The 27,187-nt window shown below is 39.5% G+C and overlaps 1 long non-coding RNA gene across 2 annotated transcripts in view; it reads right to left on the minus strand.

Annotated features, from left to right (window-relative positions):
- The window catches only part of LOC132010187 (uncharacterized), a 399,643-nt gene that overhangs the window by 55,481 nt on the left and 316,975 nt on the right, over positions 1-27,187 (minus strand). For both annotated transcript variants that reach the window (XR_009402191.1, XR_009402190.1), the window contains exon 3: positions 24,040-24,126. This is a non-coding gene — a long non-coding RNA (uncharacterized LOC132010187). The remainder of the gene's footprint in view (positions 1-24,039; positions 24,127-27,187) is intronic.

The following is a 27,187-nucleotide window of genomic DNA, read 5'->3' on the forward strand; positions in this document are numbered from 1 at the left end:
TTTTTTTTTTTTTGTCTGTCCACATCACTATTTCCTTCTTGCTTGTCTTTATTTCCAGGCTGTCCATCCTATCTCTATGTTTCCTTTTCATAAAGCACAATGAGTTCCTAGTTGGTGATATGATGGCGAAGAGTAGGAACAATACTGTCTATTTATTTTTAATTGACTCAGTACTCCACAAATAAGAGCTGGGAAAGTATTCGAGGGAAAAATATATCATAAAAAAATTAGATAAGTTCCATGTTGGTCATTTTATAACTGCTATTTTCTGCCCATAGAATGGGTACCAAATAAGCACTTTGTAAGCTGTAACACAAAAATCTAAATGTAAAAATGTTGTTAGAAGTTCAAGGAAAAATGGGAAAGTGTTTAAATTTCAAAAGAAATTTTGGATACCGTTAGCCTTTACAAGTGTCAGAAAGGGTGTAGCAGAACTAACAGTGGACCCAGATGCTAATGTTGGCTTCATCTCTAATCAACTCCGATATTAGACAAGTCACTCAGGTCCCCTTGACTCCTGTTTTCTCATCTGTGAAACAGGAAACCAGACTGGATAATCACCAGATTCTTAGCAGCTCTGAAATTTCTATCTTTATGTCAAGATGAAAATAAACTAGAGGATCCTAACCTGCTCATTAAGTGCTTCAGACCTGTTCTATTTAGTCTTTCTCGTTTCATCTCTTGTTTTTCTACTTCTTTTCTATCTTCTTCATCTTTCTAATTTTTATGTCTAATTTTCTTCTTTATAATTTTATCTCCACTGCTCTGCTTCTAGCTATTGGTGGTGTCAGCTGGGCACTTCCTAAATTACCAAGCTCATTTCCAGAAACTGTCATTCCATATTGACTACCACTACAAAAAGATAGAAGTACATTTGACTGTGTTTGGATAAATGAGGTACCCATGTGTCTGTGGGTGTTTATTTGAAATTAAGAAGCCAGAAAGTTTTATTCAATTATCCAGAAGCTTGGCAGAATGGCCTTAAAATAAACTAGGAGTCCAAAGATTCTGTGGCAAACCATGTGCCTGAGGATGAAAAATTAATAAGAATGAAATTAAGTAGATTCTTGGCATTCTATGTTTTTATGTTTTTTCATCTAAAAATTACTAATACTCTACTGTATTGCCAAAACTCCAGTGAGATGTTTTTATGATAGATATGTTCCTTAACCCACTGAGAGTAAGACCTAGAAAACAAGCCCTTGGTAACCGACATCTCAATGATACACAAACTATGACTAGTTTGAGAACATATGGCTTTCCTTCTCTCTCCCTTCTAAGAAATAATTGCCCCTTTTTAATCCCTTTACCTCTTGATCTCTTCATCCAAAGGCTTAAAGCCACGAATTAGCCTTTGACTTCCTTGTCCTTTAATTTATTCCTCAATTTTTCCCAATTTTGGAAGGAAAACTAAAGGCTCATAACTGTATGGTATGCACTCTATTCAGGCCATAAGTGATAGGTATTTCAAAAATTTCTCCAGGATTTGTGATGCTGTCACTCATCTCTTCATTGTCATGTGCCAGGAGTCTGAAAAGGAGCCCGAGTGGCGCCAATGCCTGCTGCGTTTCAGCCCTACCTCAACTAGACAAGCTTCTCAGTGCCCTTTAAGCTCACATAGCTCTTATTCAGCCTGAACCCATATACTTTTTCAAGCATTCTTTCTCACAATTCTAGCCTCTGGGTCCATTTTAAAATGAAAACATTAAACCTTGAACTTGTAATACCAAAATATTGTGGTTTAGTGAGTGGTAAAAATGGAATAAAGGCCAAGCAAAGCTAAGACCAATACAAAGTCCCTTATAAATTACAGCAATAGAAATAACTCATGGGGGAGGGGCGGGTGGAAAACCAGTTCACTATGCCACTTGACAGACAATTTTACCAAATTGGCATTTTATATATCAGGCCATTTGTAAAACTTCTTTTTCTAGTCTACCCCTATAGAAGTGTTCCCTGTATTTCTCTGCTTCATATCTATTATAAAAGGCTAGGCCTCAGAGGCATTTCATACAAACTATTCTTTTCTTTCTGGTATTATAATTAATTTCACCTCTCTTGGATTTCCTATGGTGTCCATTACCTGCTGCTTGTCACCATGGGTCATTTGTGAATGCATCTGCTTCCCCAATCAGAGCATAGGCGCCTTGAAGGCAAAGAGAATTTCACTCCTTTTGCATACCCTTGGCTCATAGTAGACCTCAGAAAGTGTTTATGAAATGGAATTGGTTTTTCTTTGTAAGACCAGCAGGCACTCTGATGGCTTATAATGGCTTTTTCTTTTTTCAAAGACTTCCTTTTTTGGAGCACACTGCACGTGACCCCCAGTTATCTAGGGCAGTAAGTAATGTTCGAGTGATTATAGCAGAAAGCTGAGAATCCACCAGCGCTCTGGGAGTTGCAGCCAGAGATCAGCAGAGCAACCTGCTTAATATTTTAAAGAAGAGGCGAGGCCCTTTCATAGAGATTTCTGCCGTCGATCCCCTCTGAGTATTCATCATGCAGCCACATTTAACATTCACTAGGTCAGGCCTTTATTAAAGCTGACATCATCTAAACCCTTGTGCAATTCAATCTTAGCATAGATTCTGCCCAACCACTACCTCCCCCTCCCTACCCTCCCAAACCTTTTGCTAGGGATTCAGCCAATAAGCAGCAGGTAATCCAAAGCCCGAGCTTTTTATACAGCGACATTACAGGGGGAAAGGTGGTGGAGAGTGAAAGAGGTGTGGCCCCCTCCTACACCAGCAGAGAACCTACAACACCTGAGACTCTCGGCCGAATGAAAAGTCTCTCTTGCTACCTGGAAATGAAACTGAGCAGCGTTCACAGCTGGGAGTCCCCCACAAGGAAAGGGGGTTCGCAGTTATCTGTGTAATTCTGTCCCTTACAACCCGAAATCAGAAATGAGTCTTTAGAAGATACTTCTTATGCTTGAAATAAGCACCCCTCTGCCTCCTGCTGCCTTCTTTCTGATTTCTCCTGAGAGCCCGAGGTGACTGCGTTCAGGGATTTTTCTATTCCCCTGTTGAGTCCTTGAACGCTCACAGGCTCACTTCCATCATTCTCCCTACTCCCGTTTCCTCCCCTCCTTTTACTGTCCCTTCCCCCACTTTCCTCATTTAAATACAAATGCTCAGGTTTCCGGCCGCAGTGGAGTCGTCCAGACGTCACGTAGTGTCTCCATGGAAACCAGGAGGGCGCCGAGGTCTCCTGCAGCCACCGCCGGATTCCGAGTGGAGGCGTGGCAGGTTCTGGGTGTGCTATTCGAAGACCTTCAAAATATGGATGTGAAAGACAGAGAAGACGTAAAATCGGGTAGAAACAGAAGGGGCTAACATGAGATTCCCTCTCAATTTTGGTTTCAACCTAGGAACCCTCAGAAAAGATGAAGTCCAAGAAATCCCCAGGGTCCTTCCACTGGTCAATTTCTCATGCAACCCACAGAACTCAGCCCTAAGTGAAGAATGCTTAGGGGAGTCAGTTTCTGAGTTTACCTACATTGAAGCAGCCACAATTTACTCAAACAAAACACTTCCCTGAAAGCACTAAAAATGAGTAAGAGAGCCAACATCATTGCACTCCTCCAGTGTGCTTAGACATTTGGCATATGATACTTCATTTTATCTTCAGGAAGGTGGCGTTAGGACCCCTATTTTACAGACTAGAAAACTGGCTCAGACATGTTACTCTTCCAAGCTGATACTTAGTAAGGGCAGGGATTTGAACCCAGATCTACGATCACCAAAGTCCAGATTCTTTTTCAGCTATAGTCTAAATTTCCTGGTCTTATATTTTGTTTCCTAAGTAATTTACTGTAAGGGAATCTCTCCTACTTTTTCACTGGAAGGAAATAATCATCATGACAGATGTTCACAAAGAGACTGGAGCGGATATCCAAGAAAACTGGATTGGGTCTGAGAAGCTCTGGAAATAACAGAGTTGGGGACAGCTGCAATAAGGTAATTTGTGACAGTCCAAGCATGGATCTGATGATGTGTGTTCTTATTTTTTTTTTTAAGATCTTATTTATTTATTTAAGACGGAGAAAGAACACAAATAGGGAAGAGGGGCAGAGAGAAAGGGAAAAGCAGACCCCCCTCTCCTCAAGTTGAGCAGGAAGTCCTGTGCTGGACTTGATCCCAGGATCCAGGATCATGACCTGAGCCCAAGGCAGATGCTTCACTGACTAAGCCACCCAGGCACCTCTGATGATGTATATTCTTAGAGAAGTGGTTGGAATGCTGCACAAGAGATGGTAGTTGATAGTTATTCTGTCCATAGCTTCACATCTGATACAAAGTCTTAGAGAAAACTGGACCCCAGAGCAGTTATATCATGCTGGATTTCTATTTCTTCTTCTCTTGTTTGATAGAACACATCCCAGTTCTCCTTTGGTTCTTTTCCTTATCATATTAAGGATCCCTGTACTATAGCTGATCCTTGAACATGGGTTTGAATTGTGTGGGTCCACTTATACGTCGGTTTTTGTTTTGTTTTGTTTTGTTTTGTTTTTGTTTTACCATATAGCACTGTAAATGCATTTTCTCTGCTTTATGATTTTCTTAACATTTTCTTTTCTCTAACTTACCTTATGGTAAGAATGCAGGATATAATACATACTCTAAAAATGTGTTAGTTGACCATTTCTGCTATTGGTAAGACTTCTGGTCAACAGTAGGCTGTAAGTAGTTAAGTTCTTGGGGAGTCAAAAGTTATAAGCAGATTTCTGACTATGCAGGGGTCAGGGCCCTAACCCTCAAGTCATTCAAAGGTCAACTGTAGTTTTCTATGTGCTGTAACAAATCACAAATTTGTTGGCTTAAAACAACATAAATTTATGATCTTAACAATTCTGAACCTCAGAAGTCTCATGGGACTGAAACCAAGATGTTGGTAGCACTTGGTTCCTTCTGGGGGCTCTAAAGGGAGACTCAGTTTGTGCCTTTTCCAGCTCTTAGAAGCTTCCTTGGCTCAAAACCCTATTTCCTCATGGAAACCAGAAACAGCATCACTCCCACCTCCATGGTCACAACTTCCCTGGTCCTGACCTTCCTGCCTCCTTCTTTTACCCATTGTGATTACATGGGGCCAATTTAGATAATCCAGGATAATCTCTCCATCTCAAGATCCTTCATTTAATTACATCTGCAAAGTCCTTTTTAGTATACAGAGTAATATATTCACAGGTCTGGGGAATTAGGATATGAATGTCTTTTTTGGGGGGGGGGAGAGCATTATTGTACATACCACAAAACACACGTCCTTTCTGTTACAAAAATGATGAACTCTTTCAGGCTTCTGTCCTCTTTACTTGTCACCCAATTTATCTGTGTCCATAATAGCCAAGTTTTTGTTTTGTTTTGTTTTGTTTTTACAAAAATTAGTCCATATTTACTATCTCTGGGTCCTCTCCTACTATTTACTTAGCTCTCCACCACAAGTGACTTCTGTTCTCTTTGTGATATAAAAACTGTCCCATCTAAGTTCAAAATTACCTTCAGATTGCCACTTTCATTTGATATTTACTAGTCTTAATTCTACTTGTCAGCAGCCTTCGACTTTGTTGAACATTTTCTTCTTTGTGAAACTCTGTCTACCCTTGGGTTCCAAGACAGTACGCCTCCTTATTCTTCCTTTCCCTGCCTCACTCTTTGACTTCCTCTACTAAGTCTTTTTTGTGGACTTCTCATCATCCGTCTGTCCTTAAACCCTGAATGTTTTCCAGAGTCTTGCTCTGTGGCCTGCGGACCTGGAGAATCAGTATCACCTAGCAGCTTGTTCTAAATGATGAATACCAGGCTCACCCCAGACCTACTAAATCAAAACTGAAGATCCCCAGGTGACTACACAACAGTACAACTTGAAAAATAGTCTAGAATTTTGTATTTAATTCCTTAACATACTCCCTGGGAAATCTGATAAACTACCCAATTTCTATCCACAAGTTCCAAATTGACATCATCAGCATAAAATCACACTTTGTATATGGAGCTATATTTGTATATGGAACATCTTTCTCTAGATGTTTCACAGGCACTGCAAACTCACCACATTCACAAGGAACCCATCATCTCCAATCCCCCATGTTCCCTGTTTCTGTCAACAAGTTTTTTGCCCAAGTACCCAACCCAGAACATACACCCTGTCCTTTCCTCATCCCCACATTCACACTGTCATCTTGTCATGTCACTTCTCAGAAGTACCTTCTTGCATCTCCAAGTGCGGCCATTGGAGCATGTCATAATCATATCATCTATTACTTCTTAGCTAGTGTTCCTGTGGGCAATTATAGCAGAGTGTCAGAACCTCCCCACAACTGCAACTCCCAGTGTCTGGAGGCTTTCTGAAACATACACACAACTTGATCAGAGCAGTATCTTGTCTTTTCTCTCCTCCCCTCATCATATGCAGAATAATATCTTAATTCTTCAGCACAATGACAGAGGCCCTCTTGATTTGGTCTTTTTCTTTCTTATCAGCATCCCCTCTCCACACACCGATTCTTCATAATATGCATCATTTGCACCATATATCTTCATGCTTCTTTAGCTTGTGTAATCCCTGCTGCGTATATACTTGCCCCAACATTTTCAGATTGAGAAATTCTTACTAAATCCCTTGAAACTGAGCTAAGCCACCATTAACTTTTTCCCTCACTCTAATCTCTTCTCACCCCCGGCAGAAATGGGGTATTTGCTCCTTTATGAATACCTATGCTTCTTTTTACATAGATACACATACATATGTATATACTTCTTATCTGGTGATTATAACACTTATCACAATATTTTGAAACTGGAACTGCTTGTTTATATTGAAAACTTCCCGAGATGGTGTTCGGTTTTTGTTTTTGTTTTGTTTTTCTCATTACATATCTCTAAATCCTTACCAGTTAGCATACTCCCTAGCCCATCTTAGGCATTCAATGAATGTTTAATAAATTAATGAATCAAATAGACAGTGGATTAGTTGATCAACTGATCAAACAGCAGCCCCCATGTCTCAGATTACAGTGGCATGAAAATAGGGATGCTTGATCACACTCAGCCCACTCAGTGCTCTACCAGCAACTTTAATTGGAAGGAATCCTCAAGGCAGTCCTTTTAAGAGTGTCCAGATACTCAAATAAACACCATAGTATAATAATACTTTCTCTGGTTTTTAGATTATCTCCTAAATTAGCTGGCCGGCTAAATGACTTAAATATAAATCTGACTGCTACAACATGATTAGAATTCAGCTGCTTGGCTTTACATGGAAAAATGTTTGTTTGAAATATAAGAGTGTGGTTGATTTATAGTTACATATTTTTTAAGAAATTGGTGGGTTTCTACTGTGTGGGCATCCCAGCCACTGGATGTCTGGTCACACTCAGTAGGAATATGCTGCTTGCTGCATAAATGAAAAGATCCTGTCACTATGGCTATCTGTCTGGAGCCGAGGGACACCCTTCGCCCATGAAGTCACCATAGTATCTGCTGGGACTTACTATGAAAGGGTCTCTCCCTCCTGTGGTTAGACAAGGAAGGTCATGGTTTCTGTGGGGAGCTTCAGGCTGCCATGGCAACTCCCAGTCTTTTCTGCACTTTCTATTTGTGCTATTTCACTAGGAGAGGTAGAAAGCTATAATCTTTTCTCCTTCCCCCTCCTCCCTCCCTTTCTTCTCCACTGGGTCTGGGATGGACAGAGGTTAGCATTAAATTCTGCTTATAATTTTCTTTCCTTTCTTTCTTTCTTTCTTTCTTTTCTTCTTTTTTTTATTTTTTTAAGATTTTATTTATTTGACAGACAGAGATCACAAGTAGGCAGAGAGGCAGGCAGAGAGAGAGAGGAGGAAGCAGGTTCCCTACTAAGCAGAGAGCCCGATGCGGGGCTCTATCCCAGGACCCTGGGATCATGACCCAAGCCGAAGGCAGAGGCTTTAACCCACTGAGCCACCCAGACACCCCTCTTGCTTAAAATTTTCTACACCTTGTGAGACATTGTGCAAGTCCTACTGATAGAGACCAAAAAAAAAAAAAAAAAAACCCAAAAAACAAAACAAAACAAAACAAAACAAAACAAAACCACCAAAAAAAATTAAAAAAATAAAAAAAGCAAACCAGGATTCTACTTCTTTCTCTGGTACATTGTAAACTCTTAATCAAAACAACATACAGTCCTATAGCCAGGGCTCCTCTATTTTCAGTAGTCAAAATGCAGAGTGGGAGGAAAGCGAGTCAAGGTAAGTAAGGTAGGGAGAAACTAACTGGGCAAAACCCAGCTACAAAGATAAGCTGATGGCATGCCTAATCCATTTTAGTACAGAACTGCTAGAGTTGTAGAAGGTCCTAGGGCAGGGGTTGTTAAACATGTCTACACACTAGTACACATGCGGGGGCTTTTAGAGACATAGGTACCCTGCCACAGACCATACTAGAACCAAACAAGGATGACTCCGTGTGGTCAGCCTCAGGGAAAACCAGAGGAGAGAATGAAAATAAGAAGCTCGAAACAAAATGTTATGAGGGATAAAAACCAAATCAGGGACTTTTTACAGGAGCAAAAGGCTGGTAGGAAAAGCTAAAGTAGGCTATCAAGACAGAGGAAAAAAAGGAATGGATGGTTATATCAATCCAGTAAAATCAAGGCCTAAGAAGTCAGCAGTAAAATAAAAGTAGATGTGGCCCCCAAATTAGGCTAGGATATAAAGAAATACTGGTACCATACATAACCCCTGCCTCAGTGCTGAGTCTTCGTTGCCCCCTCTCTCTTTTGGATTGGTTGCCTTTGTTTCATCTTTCTTTCTGCAGAGTTTTTAATTGTATTCTACCATTTACTACTTTTTGAACCATAATCTGACTGTTTACATGTTCAAATCCCCAAAGCCTAGTACTTCCTTGCAAAGAATAGGTGTTCAAAATCTTTTTTTGAATGATGTACTCAAGAACCAATATTTACAGCGCTATACTGAAGAGTGTAGTCAGGGCTAGGCAGTCAAAAGTTTTCACGGAGAAGCACACATTCCCAGCCCTGTCCTCGATAAGTAGCGATGAGATGCCTCCATGCATTCTTTTTTTTTTTTTTTTAAAGATTTTATTTATTTTATTTGACAGACAGAGATTACAAGTAGGCAGAGAGGCAGGCAGAGAGAGAGAGAGAGAGAGAGAGGAGGAAGCAGGCTCCCTGCTGAGCAGAGAGCCCGATGCGGGACTCGATCCCAGGACCCTGAGATCATGACCTGAGCCGAAGGCAGCGGCTTAACCCACTGAGCCACCCAGGCGCCCCCCCTCCATGCATTCTTAACAAAACCAGTGCCTCTGCTTCTGGGGAACATCAACTAAATTTGCGCTGCTGTTTCAGAGGCCGGGAGTCAATATCGGCTTTCTTCCATTCTATCGGGAGGCTCAGTAGTAACTAGAGTACAAATGGGTTGATAATTCTGTAACAAAAATATATAATTCTTCCCCAGTTTTCAATTCATTCAGTCACTCCACAGACCTTTTACAAAAGCGAGGAGTTACATTAAATATTTGGAGATACAATGATCATTGTGTTTGTGTGTTGTCGGTCTATTTTTTTTATTTTTAATTTATATATTTGAGAAAGACAGAGAGAGAGAAAGAGTAGAAGACTGAAAGCACAAGCAGGAGGTGAGAGGAGCAGAAGGAGAGGGAGATGCAGGCTCCCTGCTGACCAGGTCCTGAGCTAAAGGCAGATGCTTAACTCACTGAGCCACCCAGGTGCTCCATGGGTGTACTGTTTCAATACCATTTTTAAACGAAATGGGATCTTGTATAATACATAAAAATATGGATACTTACAGATATTAGTTTATGTCCAATTATATATCATAATTTAAATTTTAATTGTATAGAAGGTGGTGTATATCAAGAATTGTGAAGGGCCCAAGATTTTGCCCAACTTGTAGGCTAAAAAATTACCATAGTTTTACCGATATTGGTAGAGTGAGAGACAAAAGATTTTATGACTCACAGTACATTAGGTAGAATGAGATTCATGTTTGTGTCAGTTCCCTGTGTCCTCTAAGACTCCCAAGGGAGACACAGATAGACATAGAGGAATGCTGGGAGGTAACTGTTGGTGTTTTTTGTTTGCTTTGTTTTGTTGTTTTGTTTTGTTTTGTCACAGCTGAGGAACCCTGAGCTTAAGCAACTCCAATCTTTTATGATGGGCTACAAGCAAACCTACCCAGCATTTACCCAGGAGGAAGACACTATCTTGACAAACCTGCTGTCTTCTCTGGAGCAAGTCACTATCTCGATTTTCCAAGGCTGTTTGCTCTATACATCCTTGAAAAGATAGTCTAGAACAAAAAGTTGTCAGTATTTCTGCTCACAGAACGTGCAGAAATACAAAGGATTCACGGAGGGCTGTCTCCTAATAATGTGACAGTAGCGGTGAGTGTGAGGATGGGTAGATGAAGAGGAGGGAGATCAAAAGGAGGAGGGAATTGACAAAAGCAGATAACCAAAAAGTAAAGCTAGCACAGCTAGGATAAGAAATCCTAACTCTAATAAAGAGCAGGTGCTAGAGAAAAGCACGTAGGAAGGAGGACATATACTTGAATCATGGAGAGAGAGTAACTCAGAAGATTTTAGTGGAAATAGAGACTCTAAGAAGCTTCTTAGGGAATAGAGAGGTCACCGGAAAGAGCATCTTCAGGTTGCACTGCCAGCTTGAAAGGACCATGTTTCTTCCAAAATCATGTTGCTAAGAAACAGTACCTTGCAAATCTGGGAGTAAAACAGGCTAAAGATAAAAAAGGAAAGCCAAGTTATCTCCGTAGCTATTACAAAGATACACACTGAGACTACCCCACTCTACTTGTAATGCATTGACTTACTGTAGATGTGAGGGGTGGATGTTTACCGGGGTGGTGTCCAGCTTTTTGGAGAGTCTTAGTTCCACCCAGTTTGAGGATCAGGCATCTGACCCCTCTACCTCATCATAGCTCCTCCATTTCAGGGACTGAGTGGTCTAGGTTATGGAAAGGGGAAAGGGTTTGGCACATTTAGGGTTAATACTTACAACTATAACAAGCAGTCCAAAAACCTTATAGAGGTTTATCCCAATAAATGTCATCTCTTATTTACAAAATCTATACCTAATATTCCTTAACAGGTGATATATTAATCAGCTTTCCTACATCCACAAACAATCCTAAAATCTCAGTGATGGTGGCTGCAGGATGACTGCAGACTCTGTGTCTCTGTTTAAATCCATTTGGCTCTACTCGATATGTCTTTTTATTCCCCAACCCAAGCTAAAGAATAAATGTCTGTGTGGTATGTACCATTTTCATGGCAGGAGGTAGAAGCAGAGAAAAAAAAGAAAAAAAGAAAAAAAAAAAAACTTGGCAGAATCTCACAGTGCTTCCTAAAGCTTCTGGAAGCTGGTAGCATATATATCATGTATGCTCACATTTCTTTTCCTCAAGTAATGACACAGCTGTGCTTAACAGCAATAGGTGGGATTCTTACAGGGAAGTGAATATATCCGTGAACAAAAACATAACTAACAATGAGTAGTTTTCTTGGGAAATTTTTCTTCAAATTGTCCCTCAGGGATCTTTCCTCTGTATTGTGTTAGCACCATTTTTTGGGGTGTCTGTGAGATGGAAAGAAAAGTAGCTGGCAGGAAACCTGCTAGAAAGTAATATTCAGGAGGTGTGTGTGTGGAGGAAGGGACGTTTCTAAGCCAAAAATAAGTTCAAAGAGAAATATCCAGGGAGGGAAGAGGTAGTCAAAGGCATGGCTTGGGACCATATGACCATGGGGCCCTGTGGGTTGGGTCATTCAGGACACTCAGAGAAATTTTCCTGAAAATGAGACAGAGAAGAGTCACCAATAATTTGTTTTTCTGTCCCTAGGAGTTGATTGTCTGCCCCAGGCAAGGATGAGTAGACAGAATCCCTCTCACTCTGTCCCAGCTACCAGCAGGGAATCCTTAGCTGGCTGTGTTTCTGAAGCCCAGCATTTTGGTTCCTTCAGCGACTTGGGTGGGTACACAGATTTCCTTCACTGTGCAATCATGAGTAGTTTTTAAATGAACTTTTATTTTTGTATTTACTACGTGGCCCAAGTGCACAGAGGAAGTAGAAAAGAAAGGAAATGCAGTAAGGGAATTAATCACAGAATGATCTTTGTTGAAGAAAAACTTCATTTTTATCTCTGGGTAGAGACAACAGAAAATTCAGACTGAGAGCAAGCAGTGAGCAGAATGTACATGGCAGAACCATCAGACTTTAGAGATTACTCTTGCCCTTGCCTGGAGAGCTACTTCCAAACTCATCACTCAGGTAAGTAAGAGGGCTGTGTAGCTAGAGTAAGATTCAAATATGCAACAGGACATTGAGGAAATCCTTTGCTCACCAGCGCCCCTATTGTATGTGTCCTCTAGTCCCTATCCAACTTCTAAACTCCCATGTCCACAGTGCAGATATGCAAAGATTCATTATTTGCCTATTTATTTGTTTAATTACCTCACTTCAACATCCAGCTCAAATTGAAATCTGAAAGCTATTTAAATTGCCCCATTATTCTAGTTAAATCCCAGAGCTTTTGGGAATTATGGGGGAGGCTGCATGCATTTGGACCTGGCCCTTTAGCTGAAATTACATGTGTGCATCAATGGCCTTGTGTCCCCTCACTTCTTTATACCTTCTTTCCAAAACATTGTTCTGTTGGTTCCTTGGCTATTTAAATATCATTACAATTCTAGCCACATGTGAGTTTTTGACATTCTGAATGAACAATTTGCTTGCATACACTAAATGGGTGGGAGATTGAAGATACTCTGGAGGGTGACAGTACATGGGACAACATGGTTTGTGAGACTCAATCGGTCATTTTTGTAAAAGGTTTGGAAGCAGCCGTGCCTCAGGGGATTTACAGAATGACATATAAAATCCAAATGGCTCATAGGAATTAGTGCTGTGTTTGGTAGGCCGCCTTACAAGTAGATATGAGGATCCAGACCCTACCTGTTTGGGGACACCTTCCTCCTCCACTAGAGGCTCAGATTCCTCTCCACACAGGCTGTGAGCAAGCAAAGACCCAGTCATGGATTATGACATGGCCTAGAAAATGGCACCAACCATGCCTGCCCATATTCCTTCGGCCAGAACTCAGCACATGACATCACCTACCCAAGACCGGGCGGGGGGTGGGGGAGGGAAGGAAGTTGAGTAATGTAATCCAGTGGAATGCTTAGAAAGGACAGGAATTTAATGAACAACTAGTCAGTGTTTGTAACAGGCTAGTCCTAGAATTCAGAATGCAGTCAAAGCGTCCTCACTTTGGATCCTCAGAATTCACAAATTATTGCCAGATATTTTCTTCCCTTCTGTTTTTCTGGGTGATGCTACTGCCCGAGAATCTTCAGCAAGTATGTAGAAATCCCAAGGGACAGGCCTCCTTCCCACCCATTCATCTCTCTTCCCATCCTTCACCCCAGCTGGTAAAGATATTGCTAAGGGTGGGTTGGGGTAAGGAGCTGTTATAAAATACTGCTTGATACACTGAATTTTTAGCATTACCACTGTCCGTCTACTTTTCCAACTTCTTCCATAGCCACAGTATTCTAGAGTTCATTTCTTCCTGTTTTCTTAGTCTACGGCCTGAGCTTTTTTAAAACACCAGTGCCCACCCTCAAGGTTTCCTGCCACTCACCCTATGGGCATGACTGCATGCCAACTGAGGATATGAAACAGACTTAAAAATAGTACTTCTGTCCCCACCCATAAGTTTCAAAAGAATAGGTATAGGGATATTCTTGTGCAAGATAAAATTGGTGCCTCTCTTCTGCCCTCAGCTTCCCCTTCATTTCTAATTGCTTCCTTCCTCCCACTGTTTTCCAGACTATCTGAATTGTATCAGTCCCAGGCATATGGGAAAGTGGGTACCACCGGATGGCTATTGTCAGTTAGGAAATAGCTACCATCCAAACACTGTTTGCTAATGATCATATTTAATGTGATAAAATGGATGTGAATATTAAGTTTGAACCATCTCGGCACCATCTCAGATTAAAAAAAAATAAATAAAAAAAAACAGACATGAGAACTGACAGCTTTGCATAAACCTCTTTCTTTCTATTTTCTGTAATTCTGACATATTCACATTTCGCTAAATAAGAGTGAACACCACCATCCGCCCACTCACCAGGCGTTCACTTTATATATAGCTATAGATATTCAATGCAAAACAAAGCAAAAAAGGATTAATGTAACATAGAGTTGTGGTGAGGTTTTGAACAAAGCAGGGGCTAACATTTTTATATTTAATTTTCAGTCCTGGCCTTGGTTCTATAGTACGTTCTTGGTTAAGGCACTACACATCCTTACCCTTCAGCTTCTTGTTCATTCATTCATTCACTCATGCATTCAATATTTTTTATGTACTCTCTGAATATCTGAAACTGCTAGGTTTTGGGGATACAGAGTAGAGTGATATGGGGCTCAAAGTCTCATGGTTGCTGTTATAGAAGTATATAATAATAAATGTTATCTCTGGGGATGAGAGAGTGAGAAAAGGCTCTATAGCCTTGATGGTTCTTGGAAGATGAGATATTATCTACACAGAAGACTCTACCTTACGTACGTTTATACTGAGCGCTCACCATGGGATAGTGCTGTCTGGGGGGTACCATGAATGTGATGGGAGCTAAGGCTACGGAAATTGTTAGGGTTTCGATTTAGAAGGCGTTCTATCTCATGCATGGATTTGGGCCTCCTGGTCTGAAGACTTTGTGGGTAGAGAGTCACAAGATAGTGTCTCGGAACTACTCTCCTACTCACCACGACGGTGGAATAGAAAGGATTAGGTGGCTTCAGAGGTTATGCCACTATTTGGCAACACATTTATTTATTCGCTCTCAGGTCCTTAGCTTCATACATGAGGTATTTCTGGGCTTTTTTTCAAATGGTCGAGGTCATTCAGATCTATTTGTGTTCTCACCCTGAACACATTCCACATTTCAATCGTGGTGAGAGAAAACATTGCTCTTGGCTTATAGTTGCACTCTTCATTTCTTTCCACTCCCTGGGTCTTGGGAAGTCCCTGAATTCAAAGCTCATGGAGCTTAATTTGAGGGTTCTGAGAGGTCTGACTCCTAAAATGAGGTAATGTATCATAGCAAATGCCTTGAATTTTTTGTAGGCACCCAAGCTCGGAATGTGAGCAGAAAGACATGGACGGTCCTTAAGCTTGTGTTCTTCCAAGAGTGTGAGCCTAGCATCTTAAACAAGTTACATTCGGTTGTAGTTCACAGTGAGACTCCCTGCCCTTCCTCTCCAGGTCTGGACACAACTCACTGACCCCAACCACTGACCACTGAAACTCTCATTTCAAATAAATTCTGGCCTAACCGTCACCTAATTCTGGCCTCAGTAAGGTGATTCTTCAGAAAGCATGTTTTCCATGGAACAATTTAAATGTAATAGTTTCTTGTGACCAACCAAGAAGGCCCACTCCCTTCTCTCAGCCCTATCGCTTATACTCAGATACCCCAGTAGTCCTGGGAAACATTCCAGCTTAAACGACAGCCTCACATGGATCTCCTCCATAGTTGTGCAGGGAAGGCTCAGGCTCTGCCCCTACGCCCACGCTTCCCCCAGAGACATTGGGTCTGGAGTGCTTTCCTTATTACCATCTCACTGTGCATGTTCTCCACCGTGCCAGTGAGAACAGGCTGAGCGAGTCCCCTCTGGGTGGGATAGTGGGAATTGCTTGCCTCAAGCTGTCTGATAGCCTGCAGCCAAGGATGCCAGCAGCTGACTCCCAGGAAGTCCTCAGAGCTATGTTTGGAGGTTCAGCAACTGCCTCAATTTTCCTCCATACTGGCTCCTGTGGGTAGAGGGCTGGGGCAACACTTTAGGCAAGAAGTAGCCTTTGGCAAGAAGTAGCCTCCCTTTTCTCTTTTTCTCCCACCCTGACCAATGTTTATCGGAGTCGGGGAGAGTGTTTTGTTTTTAGCAGGCTGAGTTAAAATGGAAAATGCACTGTCCACACTGATCTCAAGTGTATCTAATTAACACCTCCTATGTTTTAAAGCTCCTTAGCTAGTGTTCTCTGAACCAGGCCTCCAGCATCACAGAACCTGTCTTACTGACCTCAGAGACCTTCAGGAGGGTGACTGACCAGGCTCTCCAGTTCTCTTCTTGAGCAAAGTCTTACTTAAGAAGGCTTAGGCATTCAGAACAAAGATGAAAGAGTTAATCAGTTTGGAGATGCCACTGAGCTCAACACAGGCTCAGGAGGGGAGCCTCTGAGACATTCCATTTGCCTCTAGCATTTCCTGGGCTCATGAATTGGGTGTTTTTGAAGCACCACAGTGGTCTTCCCTGTTCGGGATTTACATGCTTCCTTGCTAGCACTAGACTATACTAGAAAAGCACTCCCCACCCCCAAACCTTGTGTCAATAATATTTCCTTTAGAGACAAGAGAAAAACTTGTTTAAGAGTGGTGAGTGAGTGTTCCTTCTAGCTGTAAATAGGAACCTTCTCCCCAAATATATTTGTATATTTGTTATGTCATCCAGGATCCAGAGCTTTCCCCTTAGAAATGAGGTAACTTTTTTCTTTTTTCTTTTTTTTTTAAAAAAGCTGAATCAAGAAGGATGGTTTTGTGGGTCATATTTCATGGCCCTCTTGGGGAAAACAATGAGGGTCAACAGCCTGCAGCATCTTAAAAAATAACATCAGAATCACTACCCTGCTGGTGTAATAGCCATGAAAAAACTTTCATCTTCAGTGGTTCTCATTCAGCTCTTCTGATGCCTTCTATCTTCAAGTCTTAATCATGGACTACAGGCTACTCTGCCATGTCCAGCACTTAGTGTTTCTTTCTGACCTCCTGAACGACTCTGTTGGTGACAGAGGGCCATCTAGAATTAAGTAAAAGTGACATGGGAAAAAATGCTTGGGTCTAGTCTGTGTGTGCCATTATGTCTGTGATGTAACCTAAGCTGCAGCCAGAATCCCATGTTAACACCATCACAAATGGTACCACCGTGACGACAGCATCCTCCCTGTCCTATCCAACTCACAGCCACCTGCATGCTAACGCTCCTAGCAACTTCCCTGACTGGTGTCCCATGGGCTGCTCTTGGAGTTATAGCTGTCCTGGAAATTTGCAAAAAGTTCTTGGTGCAGGGCACCTGGGTGGCTCAGTCAGTTAAGCATCTGCCTTTAGCTCAGGTCATGATCCCAGAGTCCTGGGATTGAGTCCTGTATCCAGGCTCCTTGCTCAGTGGAATGTTTTCTTCTCCCTCTCCCTCTGCCCCTCCTCCTTGCTTTCTTTCTCTTTCTTCAATCAATCAATCAATCAGTAAATCAATCAATCAATCTTTAAAAAAAAAAAAAGTTCTTGGTGCAAATGAAGAGATGGGTCTACTTTTTTAAAGACCAGACAACTAGACAACTCAGGTCCCAGGTGTAGGCAACCTGAAAGTCCCTCTTGCAGGAAGACAGTAACTAACTGCAAAAATTCTGACTCAGGTTTCCTGGGCTCATCCATAGTGTACTTCATAGGGCAACCAGTAACCTTAAGGCCTTTTTATCTCTTGATACCAATATTTACCTTTTTGTTTCAATAAGTGATTACTCAAAGCCCACTATATGGCAGACATTATATAAGGTCAGTAGTTCTCAAATTTCAGCTTACATCAGAATTTTCTGAAGGCTTAATAAAACACATATTGCCATTGTCCCATGGCCAGAATTTTAATTTAGATCAGGGTAGGACCTAATTTGTGCTTCTGAGAAGTTTCCAGATGATAATTATGCTGCTAATCCAAGGACTACACTTTGAGAACCTCTATACTATTTACTAAAAAAAAAAAAAAAAAAAAGACATACACACACACACACAAACAAATCTGTATGCTCCTGAAAATTAAATTATTTTCTTTTCTGTCAACAATAGCAACCTTGATGGCCCATTAAAACTAGAGTTCAGTATTAGCATGAGAAAAGCTGGCTTCTCTCTTCCTCAGAGCAAGATGGACTGTATCTTCAAAAAAACCATAATTCCTTGATCTCCATTCCCTGGAAGATGAAATAATCTCACCTCTCCCACAGAATGAATTAAATCATTCTTTATAATGGTTATAAAGAATAAGACAAAAGAAAATTAACCTTCATTTTAAAACCGGTAAACACTCATTTTCTTCCACAAGGCTTTTGGGAAAAATTCTTTTGTAAAGGAGGTATTGGAAGATAGGAAAGCCAGTTAGAAGGCAATTATCGCAAGCTTGGCCAATAAAAGATCAAATTCTGATTTAATACAAGAGTAGTGGAGGTAGGTAACAGGGTGGCCCATGAGAGAAGCTACACAAGTAGAAGTAACTGCACCTACCCACTCATCTAGAATGTAGAGTAAGAGTGAGAGTGATGTCAAGAGTGATTTTCAGATTTTTGTCTCGGAAGTCATTCACTATACTGAAATTCATCAAACTTGAAAGAAAACAAGACTGGGAAAAAGAAGTTAGCTCAATTTTGAGGTTCCTTACACTAACAAGATGGCAAAGTTCTACTAGACAGTTTATCTGAGGAAGTAGAGCTCAGGGTGAATTCTAGGTGCAGATAAACACTTATGAGCTGTAGCTTATACATAGCAGCACCAGAATATGGCAGTGGAGGAGACACTAAGGTCACAAATCATGACACATCAACACTGAATGAGTAGTCAAAAAACATCTACAGAGAAGACTGACAAAGATTACCAAAAAAGGAGAACAAGAAGAGAACAATATTTCAGAAGCCAAAGGAGAAACTACTTTTAAGAGAGAAGTGCACATTATGTCTACCACCATAGAGAAACCGAACAGGTTGAAGATGAAAAAGAGTTCATTTGAGTGGGCAGTGAGGTCATCATGCAGCCTTGTTGAAGAATGAGGGATAGACGTTTAATTTTAGTAGGACAAGAGTGAGAGGGACTGAAACAGGAAGGGAGGTAAGTGTACAATATTCTTTTGAGTAGCTTGGCTGTGAAGTGAAGAACATAGATGTTGTAATTTTTGGAGAAAAGAATTTTTTTTTTCATGGGAGACTGTAAGATCTATAAATTAAGGGGAAGAATCCAGGTGAAGAAGATGAAAAGCTTGAAACACAGGTAGGAAAAGAGAGATACCAAACGAATGAGAATGGCCAAGAACAACAACAACAAAAAAACATGTAGATTCTCTGTGAGCAGGAGGTATATCTCTTCCTTGACACTTCAAGAGGGAAAAAAATTAAGTTAAATGAACTAATTGCTCTATCTGTACAAAGGTGAGGAAATCTGCAATGAATAACCTCTAACATTTTAATGAAGTAGGAGGCAAAGTTGCTTGCTGAGATAGAAAGAGCTCCAACAGACAGTCTGCAAGGAGAGAACTTTGGAGAATTCACTGTGGGGAGTGGAAGAGTCCACCAGGGACACACTAGAAAAAAATTAGAGTTGTGCTGATAACCCACATAGTGGACCAGACCATGAATTAGTAATGACACCATTTTTCTCAACAGGATTCCATAGTCCCAAGTAAGGAGTGGACAAGAAGGAGTGAAGGATGACTTAGTGAGTGGTCTACAACATCAGAATGACAACAGAGCTACAAAATGAAGGGTGCTGGAAGAAAAGAAAAGCCTAATGTTGGACCATGGAATCTAGTATACTTATGGAAGTAGATGAAACTATGAATGAAATGATGGACTCAGAGAAGAGGCAGGGTTCAAAATGTTGGAGAGTGTGAAGCTAAGAACCTAAGAGAGAGGAGAAATAGTGTTCATAACTGGTGTACTTATTATTTTATATTCATATGACACTGTGATCTAAATGTTGTTTAATATTAATTTGTTGAATCTATATAATAACCCAATGAACCACTGTTATGGTTATAGCCCCCAATTTATAAATTCAAAGATCTGAGTCATGAGAAATTTACTTGCCTAAGACCATACAGATCTAAACGGAAGAGCTCGAATTTTAACCTAGGCAATTTGGTTATAGAAGTTGAACTGGTGATACTTCATGCTGCCTCTCCTTGATGCTTTAGATTTCAGAGTTGCTTTAGGCCAACAGCTGTCAATCTTGACTGCACCTTAGATTTAGCAAGTCAAAACTCAGAATTTCTGGGATGGGATCTAGGGATCAATGTATTATAAAACTACCCCGGGGATTGCAACATGCATGCAAGGGTGAGAACCACTAACCCTAGACCTAAATAAAGAAGCAGCACAAATTTATAGGATGATATTAATGAACAAATCAAAGCAAAAGAAACCAGAGTCAAAAATCCCACCAAGAAAATGCCACTACCTGGGTGGGATCTAGTAGAATTCAGAACCTTAAAGGACAATTAGATGGCATACCAATTAAGAATGGGGAGAAAGGCAAACATCAAGATGATAATCTCTAGAAAACAGTGACAAAAATTAAGCCCAACTTCTAACCCCTCCCCCTGAGTATAGGAGAAACATCTATCCTTGGTTTCAGCACTACATGAAACAACTATGTGATTGCCACAAGCCAGAGTACAGATCTCTTCAGTTTGGTACCAGGGCAAGATAGGGCTGTCTGCTACTTCCACTTGTGCAACCTAAAATGAAGTCTGCCAACCAATAAACTCACACAGGTACTTAGAAAGCAAATACCCTCAGAAGAAACAAGCCTAAATAATTATGTAAGAAACCTATTCCAGCTGATGTAACTCTTGTGTATATTAATAACCTACTACAGATGACCAAAGCATGTTTCATTTCAGTTAAGATTGTAACACTCATATACCACAAAAGAAAAGCAAAAGCACTGCCAGTTAAACTGTGATGTAGTATTAATTGTAAGATGCATCCTGATTTCAAAGATATAAAAATCCGAAAAAAAAAATAAGGAATGAGCATCTAAGAATTGATTATATTCAGAATTGAGGAAAACTAGTAGCACACAAAAAAAGGAAGAATCACAATAACAAAACCACTGACCTCAAAATGAAGAGGAATAATTCAGAATTGAAAAATACTTTATTTAGTATGCTCAGAGAGATTTAAGGAGATATTGATTCTGTAAAATAAAAATAGGCTACTATAGCAAAAAAAAAGTGTGAGTATGAGTAAGAATTTTTGGAAATTTAGAACCTGATCAACAACTTTTTAAAAAAGGGCAATAAAAGGGCTAAAATAAACACTTGAAGAAATTTCCAGAATGTAAAGCAACATATACAAGGATAGAAAATTTAATAGAAAAGTTGAAAACTAGAAAATACTTGTAGGCTACCCAACACATAATCTAATGCATATTCTCCAAAGAAGGAAGAGAGAAAATGGAAGGGAGGAATAAATTTTAAAATAATAGAATACATTGTTTAGAACTGAAGCAGGATCCAAATCTTCAGATTCAGGGCTGCTAGAATGACAAGAAGGGTAAAAGAAAATTTAAACTTCAAAAATAGAGGGAAAAAATTTCTAAAAGCTTTCAAGAGAAAAAGGTTAAAAGAATAATGAGCAGATTGGCACCAGACCTCTAATCAGTATCACTAGATACCAAAAGCAATGCAGTAAATGCCTTTTCTTTTCTCTCTCTCTCTCTATCAGGCGTGCACGCACACACACACACACACACACACACACACATATCACATCACATCACATAAACATAGAATATTATACTCAGAGTATCAGAAAAGCATGAGGGCAAAGTCACAATATTTTAAGCATACAATTACCCCTTATCTTTTACCCACTACTTCTGAAAGATATTTCTTTTGGAAGTACTACAGCAAACTGAAAGAGAATCCAAAAAAGAGCAATACATAGGTTTCTAGAACCAAGGGGTTAAACCAAAGGTATGAGAGGTAAAAATCCCAGCGTGACTACTGAGAATAAGACTGAAAGTAACTGAGCCAAATAAGAATAGATAATTAAAGAATCCTGAAAAAAATATGTTTCCAGCAAGAAAATGAATTTTCTATAATAAATAGTATAATTAGGACATTTAAGGATAGAGTGAATTATATGATTCTTTTAGCAACAATGAGATACTTAAAAAGTTAGAAATTTGAGAAAAAAATGAAATTATGGTATATAATTGAGTATACAAAATGAGTCATGATTTTGAGTAACTGTTGGAGACTACTAAGAGTTTTTTGCTAGAGGTGTATTCTTCTACAAGAGGTTCTAGTTTTTGACTCAAAGAAAATAATACCCTCTCCACAGGTACATTCACACTTACTTCATCTTAAGTGAATAATATTTACAAAATTTATTGAATTTTAATTCTTAGAATCAACTCCAGAAACAAAACACAGAAATACAATGGGTACTGGTTTTTTTTACTTTACATGGTGAAGATTCAAGAAATAGTATCTACAGCGGCACCTGGGTGGCTCAGTGGGTTAAGCCTTTGCCTTCGGCTCAGGTCATGATCCTAGGGTTCTGGGATTGAGCCCCACATTGGGCTCTCTGCTCAGCTGTGAGCCTGCTTCCCCCTCTCTCTCAGCCTGCCTCTCTGCCTACTTGTGATCTCTCTCTGTGTCAAATAAATAAAATCTTAAACAAAAATCTGTTAAAAAGAGAAATAGTATCTACATATAAAGGTAGATATAGATGGATAGAAAGCTATAGTATGTGTGTATATCAATTTTTAAATCTAATGTTTGAAGTTATAAAGGCAAGAGTAGTCTCTTTTTATGCTTATTTTAATTTTTTTAACTCTTCTAAGAGTTATTAATTGATTATTTTAATTTTTTATGCTTACTTTAATTTTTTAATTTTTTAACTCTTCTAAGAGTTAATTTTTTTAACTCTTCTAAGAGTTATTAATTGATTATTTTAATTTTTTTATGCTTACTTTAATTTTTTAATTTTTTAACTCTTCTAAGAGTTAAAAAAATTAAAATAAGCATAAAAAGAGAAGAGTATAAATGGGCTAAACTTTATCTTTTATCTCTTTTACACAGAGATAACTGTGTAGAGTTGTTAAGAAAAAAAAAAAACAGTAGAGACAGAGTATATTATTTAGAGTAAAGTAGCCCACTAATAGGAGATCTAAAAATAAAAAAAGCCCCCAATAGACTACTTGTTGGAAGTAAGATTGTGGAAGGGGGAAAAGAAAGTTTATTTTTATTTCATGCCTATAGATGATGCTTAGGTTTTTATTACCATTGCTTTCATGATTATAAAAATTAATAGTCAAGATGATAGTAAACATAAATGGCTACAAAAGTGAAAGTTTGTACCTAGGCATTTCCCAGTTTCCCATAGCTGTAAGGTGAACCCTGATAACTGATGTGCAGATAATCCGCAGTCATACAACCAGAAGATGTAGATCTTCTGTATTGTACAATGGCTTATTTTGTTACCCACTACCACCCAAACAGGTGAATTGATTTTTCCTTATTCTCTGATCCACTAGTGGGGGTACTAATGAGCAGCAAAATGACCAAAAGGAAAGCTACTATTGGAAGGAAAAGAAAGGTATGGTGCACAAACAATGAATTTTGGAACACTGAAAAATAAAAAATAAATAAAGAAGAATCTTTTTGAAAGATCTTACTGATCCTCTGACTTGAAAATGAGTTCCTGACTTGGGAGCTGTTTCAGGCATGCCTGCCTACCCCAATTCAGAGCCTCTTTACCCAACTGGAAGGACGGATCCCTCTAGGAACCTGGTAGTAATTTAATATGGCCTATAGCATCATGAAGCTGATTTGGAGGTCAGAGTTAGGGTAGATCTACTGTAAAACTCCACTAACTCCAATAAAACCCTAATAGCCCAGTCTGGAGCAAAGCACGGGAAGTGAGCTCGAAGATGCACTGCATTACAGGTGGGGCTCAAAAGGACTTTCATGACTGAGGATTAAGTGAGATTAGCAAATAAAGTCATACCACGATTTCAGTGGAGTCTTGGGTAAACTCTGATGCAGAGCCTTGTTTTGAACAAGTACCAAATGCCTCTCACGTTGTATCTGACTGTTTAGTGATCAATTGAGTGGAATGTTATGGGAAGGAACAAGGAGCCCTACTGGCTAATATGAGAGTACAGACAGGGAAGGCTTACCTTCCCATCTGCTGCTTCTGGCACTCATTAGTCACACTGGCATTCAGGAGCCCTCAGACAGGTGCGAGAAATGGTTGGAGATGGAAGCTACAGAAAAGAAAGAAAAGGAAGGTATTTTTCTTAGACAATTTTAACATGTGCTATTGATGACTACTCTACCAGACAAGCATATATTTGTGTTCCCTAAGTTCCTACTCCATCCCTGAACCTGAGGAGGCAAGTGTATGGAAATTTTAGAATAACTGTCTTATCCGTGCCCTTAGCCATTAATAACTCAGAATTGAAGTCTAATCTCAGGATAACCTACCATGAGATCAAGAACACCTGTTAATGATTATAGAATGGTTATTCACATCTGGCTTAATTTTCTATTACCTGATTTAAAAAAAAAAAAAAAGGATATCCTACACCGAATCATTACCAGATGCCTAAAAATCTTACTACACACTAGAATAGCGAGGTTTTCCTATAGGAAATACTGGAGTTTGTACAATTTAAGACCACAGGGAAAGGGACATGCTAGTGTATTGCTAATAGAGGAGTAGTGAGTAAAAGCATTGCATTTGACTTCTGCCGAATCTCAGTACTGCCACTTGCTTTGTGATGGTTACCTCTTCAGGTCTGAATTTTCTTGTCCCATTTTATATTTAAAGGGCTAGACTAGACTACTTCTAACATTCTTTATATATCTAAGATTACATAACAGTATGTAAATTTTGAAGGATAACTTTTTACATCGCTTAATACAGAGAGCTGAAATGTTGGAAGGGTAGGGTTAAAGTGCAATCACAATGAAGTTATTTATTGAATGAAACGGAGAGGACAAGGTTGTGATGAGAGGCTTAACTTGCAAAACTCAGAAGACAGACTTAGTAACTGAATAATGCATAACTATAACTTATTTGATTCAATTATAGTTTCACCCCTCAGATTCCTTTGCACTAAAGTAAAATAATCATGTCATGCTCTTTACAATAGAACATTTCACACCGCTGGAGACAACACAAGGTAGTGATATCCGAAGAGGTACAAAAGGGGGAAAGACCTTGAGCCCCAGTGTCGAAATCTTTGAAGGAGAAAGTAACACAGGGCAGAAAGTAGTGGTGACAGGAACTCACCCCAAGAATTAGAGAACTTTGTTTTTGCCGGGGTGAATGGGAAAAGGAAAGGAGAGAAGAGGGGCTGTTTTATTGTAATTAATTATAAAAAGAAAGGAAAAAGATGGGAAGATTTTGAGCTCAAAATTCTTAACAAAGGGAAGAACCAGTATCTCCATGGCCTTCCATCCCCTACCCCCAACCAACACCATTATCATTTCATAGCCTCGTTGGCAATTATTTGCTACAATGTGGCACTCTGAAAGGTTAGATTCAACCTATAATCTACACAAAGTAAAAAATTTCAACTGAATTCTCTTTTGCCCACTTCTTGTTCTACAGTAGTCTCATTTTCCTAGCTCTTCTTGTCACATGAACCAAAAAAGATCTGCATTGGAGAGTCTAACATCACCCTTAATAATGCCTAGATACTGATTTAACATAATGAAATATGTATTTTATCTCAAGGAATGCCCTATATGAGATGTTCTTGGGGTGAGTTCCTGTCACCACTACTTTCTGCCCTGTGTTACTTTCTCCTTCAAAGATTTCGACACTGGGGCTCAAGGTCTTTCCCCCTTTTGTACCTCTTCGGATATCACTACCTTGTGTTGTCTCACATCCAAATCAAGAGAAAATTGAGCTGAATTATTAAAATGGATGGTCTGCAAGTTTCAAAGAATGTATCTGGAAGTCTCCTTCATATAATAACTATCTACAGGAAACATTGGGTGGCCTCCTCTGAAAAGAATAGATTACTTAAAGAATTATTTTGGCAGTTGGTAATAAACTGTCTTCAGCCATCGTTATTGGTAATCTCTTTAACTGATTTAAATCTTTTTAGTTAAATCTCATCGTGTTTATACTTCACTTCCCACATCGAGGTTCAGGGAAAAGCAAAGACCACGTATGTTTATTTGTATTGCATAAAGATCCCTGTGCCTAGTGGTAATAGCTTAATCACCGTCTAAGTACTTGGATTTGCTGATCTTCGCATTATTTAACAACTCAGAAATTCTGATTTGATTACTCTGTTATTTATTTATTTATTTATTTACTCTGGTTATTTTTTAATTTGATTTGTTCATTTGCTATTATGTCTAAATATCAACCTCATAAAACTGCTTCAATGAACAGGTGAGAATCATTTGTAATAAATGTTTTCTTTTTGCATGTCCACAGACAATAGCAAAGGCACTGAAAATACTTTTTCTATGATATTGTTTACCAAAATGTTTAGCAAACATTTTTGTAGACATTGTTATTATAAATCTAAATCCATGTATTCAAATTAATAGGTTATTAATGTAACACCAGAAGTAGCTATTTGGATTAAAATAAGAATAATTAATTAATTTCTTTATTTAATTAAGATTTCATTTATTTATTTGACAGAGAGAGAGATCACAAGTAGGCAGAGAGGCAGGCAGAGAGAGAGAGAGGGAAGCAGGCTCCCTGTTGAGCAGAGAGCCTGATGTGGGTCTCGATCCCAAGACCCTGAGATCATGACCTGAGCCAAAGGCAGAGGCTTAACCCACTGAGCCACCCAGGCACCCCTAAAATATGGATAATTTATTTAATCCCACACCCAGAGTGTCATAACACAAATGACAAACAAGGTTATTTCCTGACCTTTTGAGGTAGACCAATACGTTTCCAGCAGTTTTTCAGAGCAGTGGGACCTTTTGAAAATAAAATATATAAAGATAACTTCAAAAAAGGGACACCTGAGTGGCTCAGTTGGTTGAAATTCCAGCTCTTGGTTTCAGCTCAGTTCATGATCTCAGGGTTATGGGGTTGAGTCCTGCATCTGGTGGCATGTTCGCAAGGAGGCTGCTTGAGATTCTCTTTCTCCCTCATTCCCCCTGCCCCTCCCCCTGCTCACTTTCTCTCTCCAATAAATATTCTTTAAAGTAATAATTTCAAATAAAGTTGATAAGTTTGTTTTTGACATGAAATTGTCTCATGATCTCAAATTTGCAAGAATAACTTATACATTCCATTAAGGAGAACAAGGCTTTTTATGAACACAGAAAATTAAGTTGGTAACT

The sequence above is a fragment of the Mustela nigripes genome, chromosome 2, assembly GCF_022355385.1.
Source record: "Mustela nigripes isolate SB6536 chromosome 2, MUSNIG.SB6536, whole genome shotgun sequence".
Classification (NCBI taxonomy): Eukaryota; Metazoa; Chordata; class Mammalia; order Carnivora; family Mustelidae; genus Mustela; species Mustela nigripes.